This window comes from Diaphorina citri, unplaced genomic scaffold (assembly GCF_000475195.1).
Source record: "Diaphorina citri unplaced genomic scaffold, Diaci psyllid genome assembly version 1.1 scaffold520, whole genome shotgun sequence".
Classification (NCBI taxonomy): domain Eukaryota; kingdom Metazoa; phylum Arthropoda; class Insecta; order Hemiptera; family Psyllidae; genus Diaphorina; species Diaphorina citri.
In genome coordinates, this window is record NW_007377954.1 from 79,024 (window position 1) to 93,911 (window position 14,888).

Below are 14,888 nucleotides of genomic sequence, written 5' to 3' on the forward strand. Positions count from 1 at the left end.
CTAACCAGTAAGCCTTAACCTTGAGTCTTTGACACTCCAAAGCCAGACAATACGAGCGGATGTATAGGTCACCTTAGAGCGTTCGAATTCTAGTTTTCCTGCAGTTGAGCGAGTACGAATAGGTAGGAACCTACCATATCTGCTGAAGTAGGTACCTTAGATTAATTCAACCTGTTGGTTAAAGTTAGGTAAGGGTACTGTGTGCTTGATATAAATGAATAAGGTACGTGATTCGGACAATGGTCAAATACAACCATGTACGTAGACGTAGACTGAGCACAAGCAGTCATAATCATAAAAACCTAACCAGTAAGCCTTAACCTTGAGTCTTTGACACTCCAAAGCCAGACAATACGAGCGGATGTATAGGTCACCTTAGAGCTTTCACCCTTCAATTAGAGTACTAGTAGGTATTACTATTCTATAGAATTTGAACAATCCAACTGACACCTCAATAGGTATGAGCTATTAGAAAACATTAAAATGTTAAGAGAAGAAAAATGTTAAGGGAATTTATCACACGTATGTACTCGTAATTTAAATAGGTACTTAATCAAAAGAGTTTCACACTTATTCAAAAGAGTTTACGGCCGAGGTCCTAAGCCATGAGAATACCTACAATAAAGGAGGAAACTTTTGAAATGAGCTCGATAATACCCAGTTTTCTATAGGTAATAACGTGAAAACGCACGTATGTACTCGTAATTTAAATATAGGTACTTAATCAAAAGAGTTTCACACTTATTCAAAAGAGTCTATGGCCGAGGTCATAAGCCATGAGAATACCTACAATAAAGGAGGAAACTTTTGAAATGAGCTCGATAATACCCAGTTTTCTATAGGTAATAACGTGAAAACTTTTTAACAATAGAATGTTGATTTTAGTGTGATAGAAATAGAATTTTTACTTTAGAGTGTGTGAAATTGTACTGAAGAAACTTCATGTGGACCATGCTTAAAGTAAGTGCATAAAAAATACATTACAATACACGTTATTACCTAAGTATCTACCTACTTATGTAAATAATGAAGAGAGAGAGAGAGAGAAAGGAGAAGGGAGAGAGAGAGAAGAAGGAAAAATAATGAAATAGATAGAAGAACGAGGGAGGAGGAGGAAGAGGAAGAAGGAAAAGGAAGCAAAGGTACCAAATTTAGGTAAAGGTACCTTCTTCAATGAGGTCATAAACATTAGGTAGGTACCTATGTATGTTATACCTTATACCTACGTAGGTTGAAAGAATCTTCAGCAAATTTCAATTAGTGTTTCAATCCCAATATGTACTGTACCTACTTTCAAACTTTCCTCCTCCTTAGAACAAATAAAACTTTGCAAGATTTCTTTCTACAATCACAAAACTTCTCAATTGTTTGCTTCCTTTTGATACCTACTACCTACCTATTCGTTTGGTATAATAAATACATATGTGTAGGTATATAAACCTACTATACTATACGAAGGTATAGTATTACCTATACCTACTATAGGTATAGGTCCTATAGTACTCCTATAAAGTACAGGGTCACTAGGAAGAAACAACGCCACGTGTAAATTTACAGCAGTGCCTGATGTAATAAAACCATTATGATTGTATGTAGGTACCTACCTACATAGTTTACCTACCTATCAGTAATTCAGTACTAATTTATGAATAACATATACCTTTTGTATTATTGTAACTCGCCATAAATCATGATCATAGGAATGACTTTACGAGAGCCGAAAGCTACAAACTTAGGATCTTGTTAGCTATAGATTCTATAGAACATAAAAGATAGAAGTTAATAATGCTCTCAACCTGGCTAATTGCACCCTGAACTGAAAGCCTTTATTGCTGACCCTTCCAGTCCCATCAAAAAGAGCACCTAAATCAAGACATTAAATTAATTCCTTTTTTTAACATCACAACTTGTGTTACGACTTACGACACCAAACCCTTATTCTGACTCTGAAATTTTAATGTACTTGTATTTTCAAAGTTACTCAACACAAGCTATTGTACTTACTCAATGTCAATAAATACTAGGAATTTCGAACTTTTGTTTCCCTCCAATTTTGTATTTTACGTAGTTCTTACATCACTTGCTGTTTTCCTTCGTACCTTGTCAGTTGTAAAGCGTAATGCAATCGGTAAAAATGCTCCCGTTTGTTGAGAAAAATGTAATCTCCACCAAAAAAGTAAATACCTACATCTTTACCTACAACTATTCATTTTATAAACCCACGACTTAAAATTTAGGTGTCATTTCTAAGGAAAGGGAAGTAGCTAAATCTGTATTTCCCCATTGTTCTTATACCTAACCTCACTGAAACTGTCACAGCTCTCTCTGGTTTCTAAAGCATTGCATGATTCCCTTCTTCTCTTTGTCTGTACTCTGGAAATATCGACAGCGAGCTCCACGTATAAACAATACTCTCACAATATTTAAATTGTTAATATTATCTCGAGTTTCCCTAGATTTTCAAAAACATGCAACTTCTTGACAGACGAGTAAATCACATTAACCTCGAAATGGAATTGGAAGTTATCTAATAAATCTTTCATGATTGTTGCTAGATTTATCCAGGTAAGAGGGTAGGTATTATGAAATCGCCAAACAGAATATCAGGAGAGTGATATGAAAATTCAGAGCAACTCTAGTTGGCAAATGACTTCGGAGCATGAAGAACAATAACACTAAAAAAAAACTTCAACTTTCCCAGCGAAAAAAACACATGGAATACGAAATGGTCTGAAAGTGGCCATAAATTTCAAATCCGAAGTACCTGAACAGGTAGTATATTTGCAGGAAAAAGCAGTTTTTGTGCAAACTATAATTTTGGCACCAGCAAAAGGTAGCAATAAGCCAATTACAATAAACTTTCAGATGTGGGATATTGGGACTCCCCAGAGATAAGTATACGATTATTATCTTCACTATACAAGTGTATACAGTGTCGGTATATGGCCGTATGGTGTTTGTTATAAGGAGTATAATGGGGTAATACCTTGTGGAAAACCAAGATAAATTGCATGAAAAACTGGGTGGACTCACATCCCATCCTACCATTAATATAGAGACAAAAAATGTCTTATCCTTGGAAAAATTAATGTGTTTTGACCGTGTTTTAAATACTCTGAATTTTGACTTTCAACTTTCACAGAGATTCGAATTCTAGTTTTCCTGCAGTTGAGCGAGTACGAATAGGTAGGAACCTACCATATCTGCTGAAGTAACCTGTTGGTTAAAGTTAGGTAAGGGTACTGTGTGCTTAATATAAATGAATAAGGTACGTGATTCGGACAATGGTCAAATACAACCATGTACGTAGACGTAGACTGAGCACAAACAGTCATAATTATAAAAACCTAACCAGTAAGCCTTAACCTTGAGTCTTTGACACTCCAAAGCCAGACAATACGAGCGGATGTATAGGTCACTATTAGACAAGATTCGCCCTAATATAGAAATGGAATTTCATTAGTAGTTTCAGCTGTCAATATCAATCATATCAAAGCTTTTTATCAAACTAAATTCAACAATCTTATATGAATCTACGTGTAGATACATAATGTGGGAGTTCAAGAAGTAAAGAAACAAAGTTTGGTCCAGGGTGAGGTATTAACCTCATATCAGTCTGTGACATTCTTATACATTAGATATAAACAGCAAATAGTGGCTAAATACCTATAATATGTCCTATACCTATAATAATTAATACATTATTTATAGGTAAGAATTATTGTTGAACTTTGGTTGTCTTCCTTGAGACTTTGGTTGACTTCCTTATGAAGTATATACCTAGACATATGTACATATTACCTACCTACCCACTGCTTGGAGTTTTTTACCCCTTGCCAAAATTTGATTCAAATTGGTATCAGATACACCTACGACTACCATACTTTAATAACATTGCCATAATAGAGGGTATTTTGTGGTAGGTAATAGGAAAGGTGAGAGAAATAATGGGGGCAAATATCAATAATGGAAAATTAACTGTTTTCGTTTCCAAGGTAAAAGTTTTCACAGACGCTGTATATTTCAAGCAGTGATTCCCCGGGGAAACATAAAAGTTAGGAGATTTGGGACTATCTTGTTATTTTTTTAATGGGAACAATAATTTATTTGAGATCTGTGTAGGTAGGTACTCGTACATTATAGCAGTGAAGATTAGAAATGTCTGTCTGGAGAGTATCAGAGGAGGTAAGTTTATGGCAAAGTACGCTTTAACCTTTGAGTTTGTTACATGTTTTATAGGTATGCAGTGTGCTTGTGCATCAGATTATGTACTCTGATATTGTTGATGAGTAAAGCTTGGAGAATAATGTACGTTGCCCCGTAGGGGATTTGTTGGAGAAAAAGAAACTTATTTGTACTTTTTATCAGGACTGAATCTAAGTAGGTATTGTCGATACTGGTAGAGACATGAGCCTCGTGATTTTTTATTTCTTTTTCGTTAATTTTAAAAACCAAAATTAAATACCTTGTTAAAAAAACACCGAATTTGACTTACCTATTGATTAATATTTTCAATTGCAAACCTAAATATACGACATACATACTCGTTAGGTATCAATGAGAGTAAGAAAATATGAGAGTAGGTACGAAGGAAAAATTACATATGCATAGGAATATACGACATACATACTCGTTAGGTATCAATGAGAGTAAGAAAATATGAGAGTAGGTACGAAGGAAAATGATATTATGTACGTTTTCTCATCAATCACTGACATTGAATTTTCTGGGATTCTTCTCCTGTCAAAATAACGCCCTAAACAACATATTCGAGAGTATCAAGGTAGATATTTGTGTCTAATGAATGTGTAGATTGGTAGAATTTGGGGTAAATATTTATGTGTATAATGTTGGATAAATATGTTGTATACCTACCTACCTTTAATGTCATACCCATACTGTTGTCTTATCCATAGATTGATTTAGATTTTTCTAGGTTCATTAGCAATTGTGTAGTTTTAGTTGTACAATTTTGTATTGTAGTTTACCATAATACACCTACCACAACTTCATACATAATAGGTATACCCTATAGCACTATATCTATACCATTCATACCTATAACAATTTTATTATTATGTTAGTAATGGGTAGATAGATATCCACTTACAATTTTGTATCATCATGATTTTTTAATCAACAACAACACTATGTAAGGCCGGATCTACACTACAGACGACCAAAGTCGATCGACACCACGTGAAAACTCTCCAAAATTACCTAATTAAGTAGATAGGAGGTAATGAAAATGAGTGAACGCTTCATTAAATGTAGCTATAATAACATTGCCATAATAGAGGGTAAGTATTTTGTGGTAGGTAATAGGAAAGGTGAGAGAAATAATGGGGGCAAATATCAATAATGGAAAATTAACTGTTTTCGTTTCCAAGGTTTTTTTAACAAGTTTCCATTTTGTGCCAAGCTTGTGCCACGGATAGGGAAAAACCGACTACTAGTTACTAAAGTTACATGTCTATACCGTCAGACGATCAACTTCACAGTCATGTTATCTGTCTCTCCCTCCTCTCTCTTTCTCTCTCTCTTTCTTTCTCTCTTCCCATCTCTCCCTCCTCCTTTCTGTTTATTTTTTATTCAAAGTTCCAATCAGTTTCCCCTTTTCCCTCCCCCTTTTTAGTGTTTCATTTCCAGAGTTTCATCCAGTCCCCCTCCTTTCAAGGTACTCTTATAAAAAAAAGTAATTCTATTTCAAAAGTGTAATACCTACTCAAGTACCTAGCGGCCGGCGCGGCGACGGGACGTAGAATGCACCTGGTCATTGAAGTTAAGCAACGTTCTGCGTGGTCGGTATCCGAATAGATGATCATCTAAGATTCTAAGCAATCCCGTGCTGCTGGGTTCTCCCGGCCTAAAAATTCTTAGCAGCTAGATATTGACGTTAAACCTTGTAAGTTCAGGGTCTTTAGGTTTTGCTTTTTGGTTTTCACCGAACTTCTTTTTGCAAAAGTTTCAAGAAAGAACACCAAAAATATACACACCACATGTCTGGGTTCATACTCGATTATCTCCTTGGTGCTAAAGTTACGCAATAACTCATTTGTTGTGGTTGAATCATTTATCATTTTATTGTATGATGTTAATCATCATAAATATACGAGGGGGGTAGCACCCCAAGATTACGAGTACCTACTTCTAGAAGTCAATTCTTGTCATATCTACGTCACTTAAGTAACATCTATGAACCTACATAGTAGTCACTTAGTCAGTATGTCTGACAGCAATAGTGGATTCATCTTTCATAGTCAAATTCAAAGGTGATTTGAAAAATTTCATACTACATAAATAATTAAATAATAATTATATCTAATCATCAGGAGCTCTGTAAGGGCCTTATTTACTGAAAAAACTATTAAGGTTAGATAAAATGTATGCACCTAGGCATTAGTCGGTATACCCATAACTTGTCAAACTCAAACATGGATAGACTGGAGGGCCGTTCCAGTGGACGAGGTGAAAATGCACTTTGTAGTCCCATCTCAGCAAAATAAACAAACAATATTCTTTCCTTCCCTTACTTTACCTGATTAGTTCTACCCCTTTTCACCAAGTTGGTAGTCAAGAGCCCATTCTTGTTCATTATAACGACAGTTAATTACCTATCAAGTAAGTTGACTCTTCAACTATAATAACTTTAATGGTTATTTAAATTTCAGGAAACTTTACGAGTAATGTACAAGAACGTGAAAAATTTATAGCTACTCTCTTGTTCTTGGTATCTTGGCACTTAGAAGGTACTTACCAGGTAGGTAGTTATTGCAATTATGACTAAGTACTCTTAAGTAGCTCAACACTTTGAATGTGTAATTAACCTACCGAGTGCATAATCAGAATTATTCTACTGTATAGCTAGAATACAGCTGTGAAGAGATACACTTTTCAGAAGAGACCTTTGACACTTCAGTAAAAATTCCTTTACGTACGTAGATACGTACCTACGTAAAGGAATTTTTACTTTCTATTACTACAGTATAGCGAGCTATGGTAATTTACGTTTCAATGTTATGATCTGTAATCACACGTTTAAATAAATTGAAATAATTACAAAAAAAAAAAAAAAAAAACTTAAACTTTTACGGCGCAGTGTGGTTTACTTACCCAGTTGTGTCACGATGCCATCCTGGAAGGTCACACTGTTTCGGTCAGTATAGTTCTGCCCTGGTCGGTAATAATCCACAAACTCCTCCTGTGCAGCTGAAGATCCACTTTGGAATCCACCAACTCCGTTAAACCCATTGCCAAACTGTTGGACGTTTTGGAATCCGTTGGGGCTTTGCTGGTAATTTTGAAATCCGTTCGGAATATTTTGATAATTTTGGAATCCGTTTGAATTTTTTTGGTAATTTTGAAATCCATTTGGAATTTGCTGGTAAGTTTGAAATCCGTTGTTCAAATTTGACGGTGGGAAATTACTTTGAAAGTTATTGTTCACATTGGGAAAAATTTGACAAGAAATGGAGATGACTAGAAGACTAGCAACGCTAAGATGGATCCCGTGTCGCAACATGATTGGAACTAGGAGGTTCTCTTATCTTATCTTTTATCAGTTTGAGAAACAAAAGAGAAGCCAGTAGTGAGGCTCCTCAGGATATACAACTGAGAGGTTGCCCCGTAGGGGATTTGTTGGAGAAAAAGAAACTTATTTGTACTTTTTATCAGGACTGAATCTAAGTAGGTATAGTCGATACTGGTAGAGACATGAGCCTCGTGATTTTTTATTTCTTTTTCCTTAATTTTAAAAACCAAAATTAAATACCTTGTTAAAAAAACACCGAATTTGACTTACCTATTGATTAATATTTTCAATTGCAAACCTACGCAATACGAGTATAATTTAATATTAATTACCTATACGAGTAACTTTTATGTAAAATTTGATGAAATTATGACAGTGTCGGTCCTATGGGCTTAAAGTTATAGAAAAAGTATACGTATATATCTACTGTCTCACAAACTAACAGACCTCCAAATCCATTGAGTAAAAGAAAAGTTTTCCACTTGAAGTTTAGAAAGTCCAAGAGGGCTCAACCTCAAATTTTCCGTCTAGTTGATTCGTGCAACTTTAAACTGCATTATATCATCCTTTAAAGTCACTATTGTGCCGATTGTAAAAGCTATTCTGTCCCTGAAGCGTTTTAAAATGTCTACAAAGGCAGTAATACCTAACGAAGCACGTGATACAGTCCCACAGATACAAAACTTATCCTGACAAAATGGAAAAGTTTGAATTTCTTAGACCCAAAGAAAGATATCTGAAGTGTTCTTCACTATATCCGAGTACGTCCAATCCCCTTTGTCTATCTTTATATTGGAAATAAATTGGGAAGAGATCCCTGAATTTATTAGGAGTGAAAAGGCACTTTGCAGTCCCATCTCAGCAAGATAAACAAACAATATTCTTTCCTTCCCTTACTTTACCTGATTAGTTCTACCCATTTTCACCAAGTTGGTAGTCACTAGTCAAGAGCCCATTCTTGTTCATTATAACGACAGTTAATTACCTATCAAGTAAGTTGACTCTTCAACTATAATAACTTTAATGGTTATTTAAATTTCAGGAAACTTTACTAGTAATGTACAAGAACGTGAAAGATTTATAGCTACTCTCTTGTTCTTGGTATCTTGGCACTTAGAAGGTACTTACCAGGTAGGTATTAGTTATTGCAATTATGACTAAGTACTCTAAGTAGCTCAACACTTTGAATGTGTAATTAACCTACCGAGTGCATAATCATAATTATTCTACTGTATAGCTAGAATACAGCTGTGAAGAGATACACTTTTCAGAAGAGACCTTTGACACGTCAGCGCAATATACAAATCTACGTAGATATACGTACGTAAAGGAATTTTTACTTTCTATTACTACAGTATAGCGAGCTATTATACTAGTAATGAAAGTATTGCAATCGGTCCAAATTTTTAAAGTATACTTCAATGCTTGTCACACATATCGTTAACCAATGATTACACCTAGATAAATTTTATGAATTGACTTGGACTCGAACCACCAACCTCCAGGTCCGAAGTCCAACGAGGTAACCACTACACCACTGAGGTTGATGCAATACAAGTATAATATGTATGTAGGTAGACCACATAAGTATCATAGGTGCATAATTGCATATGGTGTTCAACAAAATTCCAGGAAATTTAGAGCTTTTGAAAGATACGCTTTTAGCACTCTGACTCCCGCGCCACACATATTCTGTGAACTGTGACAATACTACACGCACAATTTACCTCCACGCCGCGTCACAAATATTGTGTGACAGAAGAGTTCACTTTACTATACTGTCACACTCTCATCATATGACATTACAAACATGTATTTTTCAATACCATTTGAACGGGTGGTGTCTGGAAAATGTTTAGGTATAGTCTTGATTTCTTGTGGACGTAAGCCCCAGAGAAAAAAAAAATCCACTTTCCGGTCCCGCGTCACACAATATAGGTACGTATGTGTGACAATCTAAAGTTTCTAAGGAATCTAAAGTCTGACCTGGCCCTAGGGAGAATACCTTGGCAGTCAGAGTGTTGAGACAAGTGATTCCAGAAAGAACGACTTAAAAATAATTGACGCTCCAAACTCCTCCTGTGCAGCTGAAGATCCACTTTGGAATCCACCAACTCCGTTAAACCCATTGCCAAACTGTTGGACGTTTTGGAATCCGTTGGGGCTTTGCTGGTAATTTTGAAATCCGTTCGGAATATTTTGATAATTTTGGAATCCGTTTGAATTTTTTTGGTAATTTTGAAATCCATTTGGAATTTGCTGGTAAGTTTGAAATCCGTTGTTCAAATTTGACGGTGGGAAATTACTTTGAAAGTTATTGTTCACGAGTATAATAATATGTATGTAGGTAGACCACATAAGTATCATAGGTGCATAATTGCATATGGTGTTCAACAAAATTCCAGGAAATTTAGAGCTTTTGAAAGATACGCTTTTAGCACTCTGACTCCCGCGCCACTCCCGCGCCAATTTACCTCCACGCCGCGTCACAAATATTGTGTGCCAGAAGAGTTCACTTTACTATACTGTCACACTCTCATCATATGACATTACATGTATTTTTCAATACCATTTGAACGGGTGGTGTCTGGAAATTCTTTAGGTATAGTCTTGATTTCTTGTGGACTAAGCCCCAGAGAAAAAAAAAAATCCACTTTCCGGTCCCGCGTCACACAATGTGTGACAATCTAAAGTTTGTAAGGAATCTAAAGTTTGACCTGGCCCTAGGGAGAATACCTTGGCAGTCAGAGTGTTGAGACAAGTGATTCCAGAAAGAACGACTTAAAAATAATTGACGCTCCTGCCACCTGTATGAAAAACTTCAGTCTTCAATTTCTAATGAAAGCTTTCAATAGATTTGTTTTTTAATGAGAATCACGTGATGTGAAATCGAAAAATAGCATCAAAATAATTGAATTGATTTCTTCGTGCTTTTTATTGAAATCTAATATATAAAAATGACTGGCTGTTGCGGGGCCCACTCAGCCTCGTGAGGAAAATGAGTAGCTATGACATATAAATGCGCATAGCGACCGGTGCCAGCTCTGTTGCGGGGCCCACTCAGCCTCGTGAGGAAAATGAGTAGCTATGACATATAAATGCGCATAGCGACCGGTGCCTGCATGGTAGGTAAACATTGGATTTTAGGATTATTGAGATATTGGGAAAATCCTACAATGCTGCAGTGAGCACCAAAGTTGTGACAAAAATGACAAAGAAACTTCATTTATACATTTTTTTTTACATAGTGTATAGCAATTGAAAGCTCTTCATGTTTTGAAATAAATTCGTTACCTATTAGTAAAATTTCGAAGTATCTCAGTAATTTCAGTACTTTAAGACCTATCTACGTGTCTAATGAGTCATAAACGTAATTTTATAGTGTTATGAGTTATGACATTTAAGCCCATCATAAACATAATTATATGTACAATACAAAGGTTTTGTGAAAGAAACTGTATGTAGAACCGGGGGAGTGATTATTTTTAGTGGATGTGTCAAAAGTACCTAGGTACAAAAAAATTCTATAATTTAAGTAGGTATGTATCTATAATTATTATTTAGGTATGTGTTGAGGAGAGTAGAATGAAGTGAAGAGCTCTCTTTATCAAGATAGTTTATCTACCTATACGTATATCTAACTTATTAAAAGTACCTAAGTAAAATTGATAAAAGCTTTCCAGCAGGGTTTGTTGAAAATGAAACAGGTAGGTATCAAGGTTTGTCTTTTCCTTACATTTGGCAATATTTTGACGACACAGCAACGATTATAATGTTCTTGTCTTGTTTTGTCTTACGTATTTTTGCACAGGGCTATTTTTTATGGTTTTGATCAAATTTGGTGAATATTATATGAAATTTAATAACATAATGGGAAAACCGCTGCTTTTGAGAACATTGGGTCTTTACCGTACGGCAGAATGTTCTCAAATAAATAGCTCATCCCTGAAGGGAATTCAGCTGAAAGGACTCATAAAAAATAAAAATTTATGTTCATAAACTTAAAATAAAATAGATTGTTCATGTTAAGGGATTTGACGTTCTTAAGATTCGCCACCCAATAGCTCTCATTCCTCACTGCTAGGCAGTTTTGGGAAGTGCCACTCTGCTAATATTACCAGAATATGAAATATTGCCAAATTGTGAAAATATTGTCCAAGTATGAAAATATAATCAATTTTGCCCGGAGCATCCTAACTAGAATAGGCTAGAGAACTTGATGAATGGCTTACACGAGGCTAATGAAAGGTACTTCCAGAAGGTCAATGATTGACCGAACGAAGTGAAGTTCATTGTTTTAAATCGACCATTTTGCATTTGGTTTAGATGTTTGTGTGTTTGTTCCGCTATAACTCGCGATTGCCTGGTCCGATTTTAATGAACTTTGGAATTTTGAGCTCCTTGAATCAAGACACGTCGATCCTTGAAATTTGGTCAACCATTCTTAAAATCTTTTGAGTTATTGTAAATGAAACCTGTTCTCTGTCCTTTTTATTACGTAAGACGTACTCCTTCTGTTCTAATTTAATACATGTGAATATGTAGCATTCATTCGTACCTTTTTCTCAGCTTGGGCAAAAGAATCTGAGTGAGGTCTACAGTTCACAGAACAACTAGTAGTATAAATTTTGACAGTATGAATTTTGACTTTCAGCTAATGAGGCAGTCCGGAATGAAAGTCACTTTGCCATTAGACTGGAAATTGACTTCACCTCTCTCCGTATCAATTTCCAGTTTCCATTTGCATGAAATATATCTTTTCTACATCGGATATTTAATTTACCAGAGAATTCATGCCACGTTCTTGATAAGACATATAGCGTCTTCCTGTGACAAGAAGATCTGATTACCTATCTATAAAACATTGTGAATACAAAAGAACAGCGGTACCTATTTCAGGACAACTTTTTCATTCACGACAATGGATGATATCTTGATCACAAACATTTTCTTATAGCTTGCTCTCAATTTGTTCCTTTGGGAAGCCAATTTGAATCAGAACACCGCGTGACGGTTTTAGACATAGCTAGTTAGGTAGTCAGTTTTTGACAGGTCTAGATAACTTCAGACCAAGTTTTACTGCTGCAATAATGTTTTGTGTCTATAGCTATAGAGTTTCTTTTTCATTTATTTTTCTCCTCTATTATTTGTTCTGTATTATTCGGAATGTTTTTTGTACTTTTGATCTTCTCACACATACAACAACAAACTTGCTTGATGCACGAGGAACAAGAGTAAGACATTTTGTTATAATTTGTTTTGTATTATTCTGAATGTTTTTTGTACTTTTGATCTTCTCACACATACAACAACAAACTTGCTTGATGCACGAGGAACAAGAGTAAGACATTTTGTTATATGTATATAGCACAGAATTAATTACTGCCTACATGAAGAGTGCTGCACTTTGTATTCCTAATATTTCTTATTTCTTGCATAAACGTCGCAATTATTTTAAAGCTCGTTCTTGTCTTTTCCTTGACCTTGACTTCACTTCGAGTTTTCCGTTTATTCCTTTTCTCCCTCTTTCCTTTCGTTTCTTCCTCTTTCCTGTCGTAGCCTTTCAAGGTCATGGCACAGAATTAATTACTGCCTACATGAAGAGTGCTGCACTTTGTATTCCTAATATTTCTTATTTCTTGCATAAACGTCGCAATTATTTTAAAGCTCGTTCTTGTCTTTTCCTTGACTTCACTTCGAGTTTTCCGTTTATTCCTTTTCTCCCTCTTTCCTTTCGTTTCTTCCTCTTTCCTTTCGTAGCCTTTCAAGGTACTCTTATAAAAAAAAGTAATTCTATTTCAAAAGTGTAATACCTACTCAAGTACCTAGCGGCCGGCGCGGCGACGGGACGTAGAATGCACCTGGTCATTGAAGTTAAGCAACGTTCTGCGTGGTCGGTATCCGAATAGATGATCATCTAAGATTCTAAGCAATCCCGTGCTGCTGGGTTCTCCCGGCCTAAAAATTCTTAGCAGCTAGATATTGACGTTAAACCTTGTAAGTTCAGGGTCTTTAGGTTTTGCTTTTTGGTTTTCACCGAACTTCTTTTTGCAAAAGTTTCAAGAAAGAACACCAAAAATATACACACCACATGTCTGGGTTCATACTCGATTATCTCCTTGGTGCTAAAGTTACGCAATAACTCATTTGTTGTGGTTGAATCATTTATCATTTTATTGTATGATGTTAATCATCATAAATATACGAGGGGGGTAGCACCCCAAGATTACGAGTACCTACTTCTAGAAGTCAATTCTTGTCATATCTACGTCACTTAAGTAACATCTATGAACCTACATAGTAGTCACTTAGTCAGTATGTCTGACAGCAATAGTGGATTCATCTTTCATAGTCAAATTCAAAGGTGATTTGAAAAATTTCATACTACATAAATAATTAAATAATAATTATATCTAATCATCAGGAGCTCTGTAAGGGCCTTATTTACTGAAAAAACTATTAAGGTTAGATAAAATGTATGCACCTAGGCATTAGTCGGTATACCCATAACTTGTCAAACTCAAACATGGATAGACTGGAGGGCCGTTCCAGTGGACGAGGTGAAAATGCACTTTGTAGTCCCATCTCAGCAAAATAAACAAACAATATTCTTTCCTTCCCTTACTTTACCTGATTAGTTCTACCCCTTTTCACCAAGTTGGTAGTCAAGAGCCCATTCTTGTTCATTATAACGACAGTTAATTACCTATCAAGTAAGTTGACTCTTCAACTATAATAACTTTAATGGTTATTTAAATTTCAGGAAACTTTACGAGTAATGTACAAGAACGTGAAAAATTTATAGCTACTCTCTTGTTCTTGGTATCTTGGCACTTAGAAGGTACTTACCAGGTAGGTAGTTATTGCAATTATGACTAAGTACTCTTAAGTAGCTCAACACTTTGAATGTGTAATTAACCTACCGAGTGCATAATCAGAATTATTCTACTGTATAGCTAGAATACAGCTGTGAAGAGATACACTTTTCAGAAGAGACCTTTGACACTTCAGTAAAAATTCCTTTACGTACGTAGATACGTACCTACGTAAAGGAATTTTTACTTTCTATTACTACAGTATAGCGAGCTATACTAGTAATGAGAGTATTGCAATCGGTCCAAATTTTTAAAGTATACATCAATGCTTGTCACACATATCGTTAACCAATGATTACACCTAGATAAATTTTATGAATTGACTTGGACTCGAACCACCAACCTCCAGGTCCGAAGTCCAACGAGGTAACCACTACACCACTGAGGTTGATGCAATACGAGTATAATAGGGTAAGTGTACCATTTATTCGCCCACCTAAAAAACGTACCATTTATTGGCCCACCTGTGGGTCTACGCTACA

The 14,888-nt window shown here is 35.6% G+C and overlaps 1 protein-coding gene across 1 annotated transcript in view; it reads left to right on the forward strand.

Moving 5' to 3' along the window:
* Positions 1-890: 890 nt before the first annotated feature.
* Positions 891-14,888, forward strand: part of LOC103509688 (pyrokinin-1 receptor-like) — a 68,448-nt gene continuing 54,450 nt past the window's right edge. Inside the window, exon 1 of the mRNA XM_026823982.1 lies at positions 891-960. The gene's annotated coding sequence lies outside the window, so the exon portion shown is untranslated. The remainder of the gene's footprint in view (positions 961-14,888) is intronic.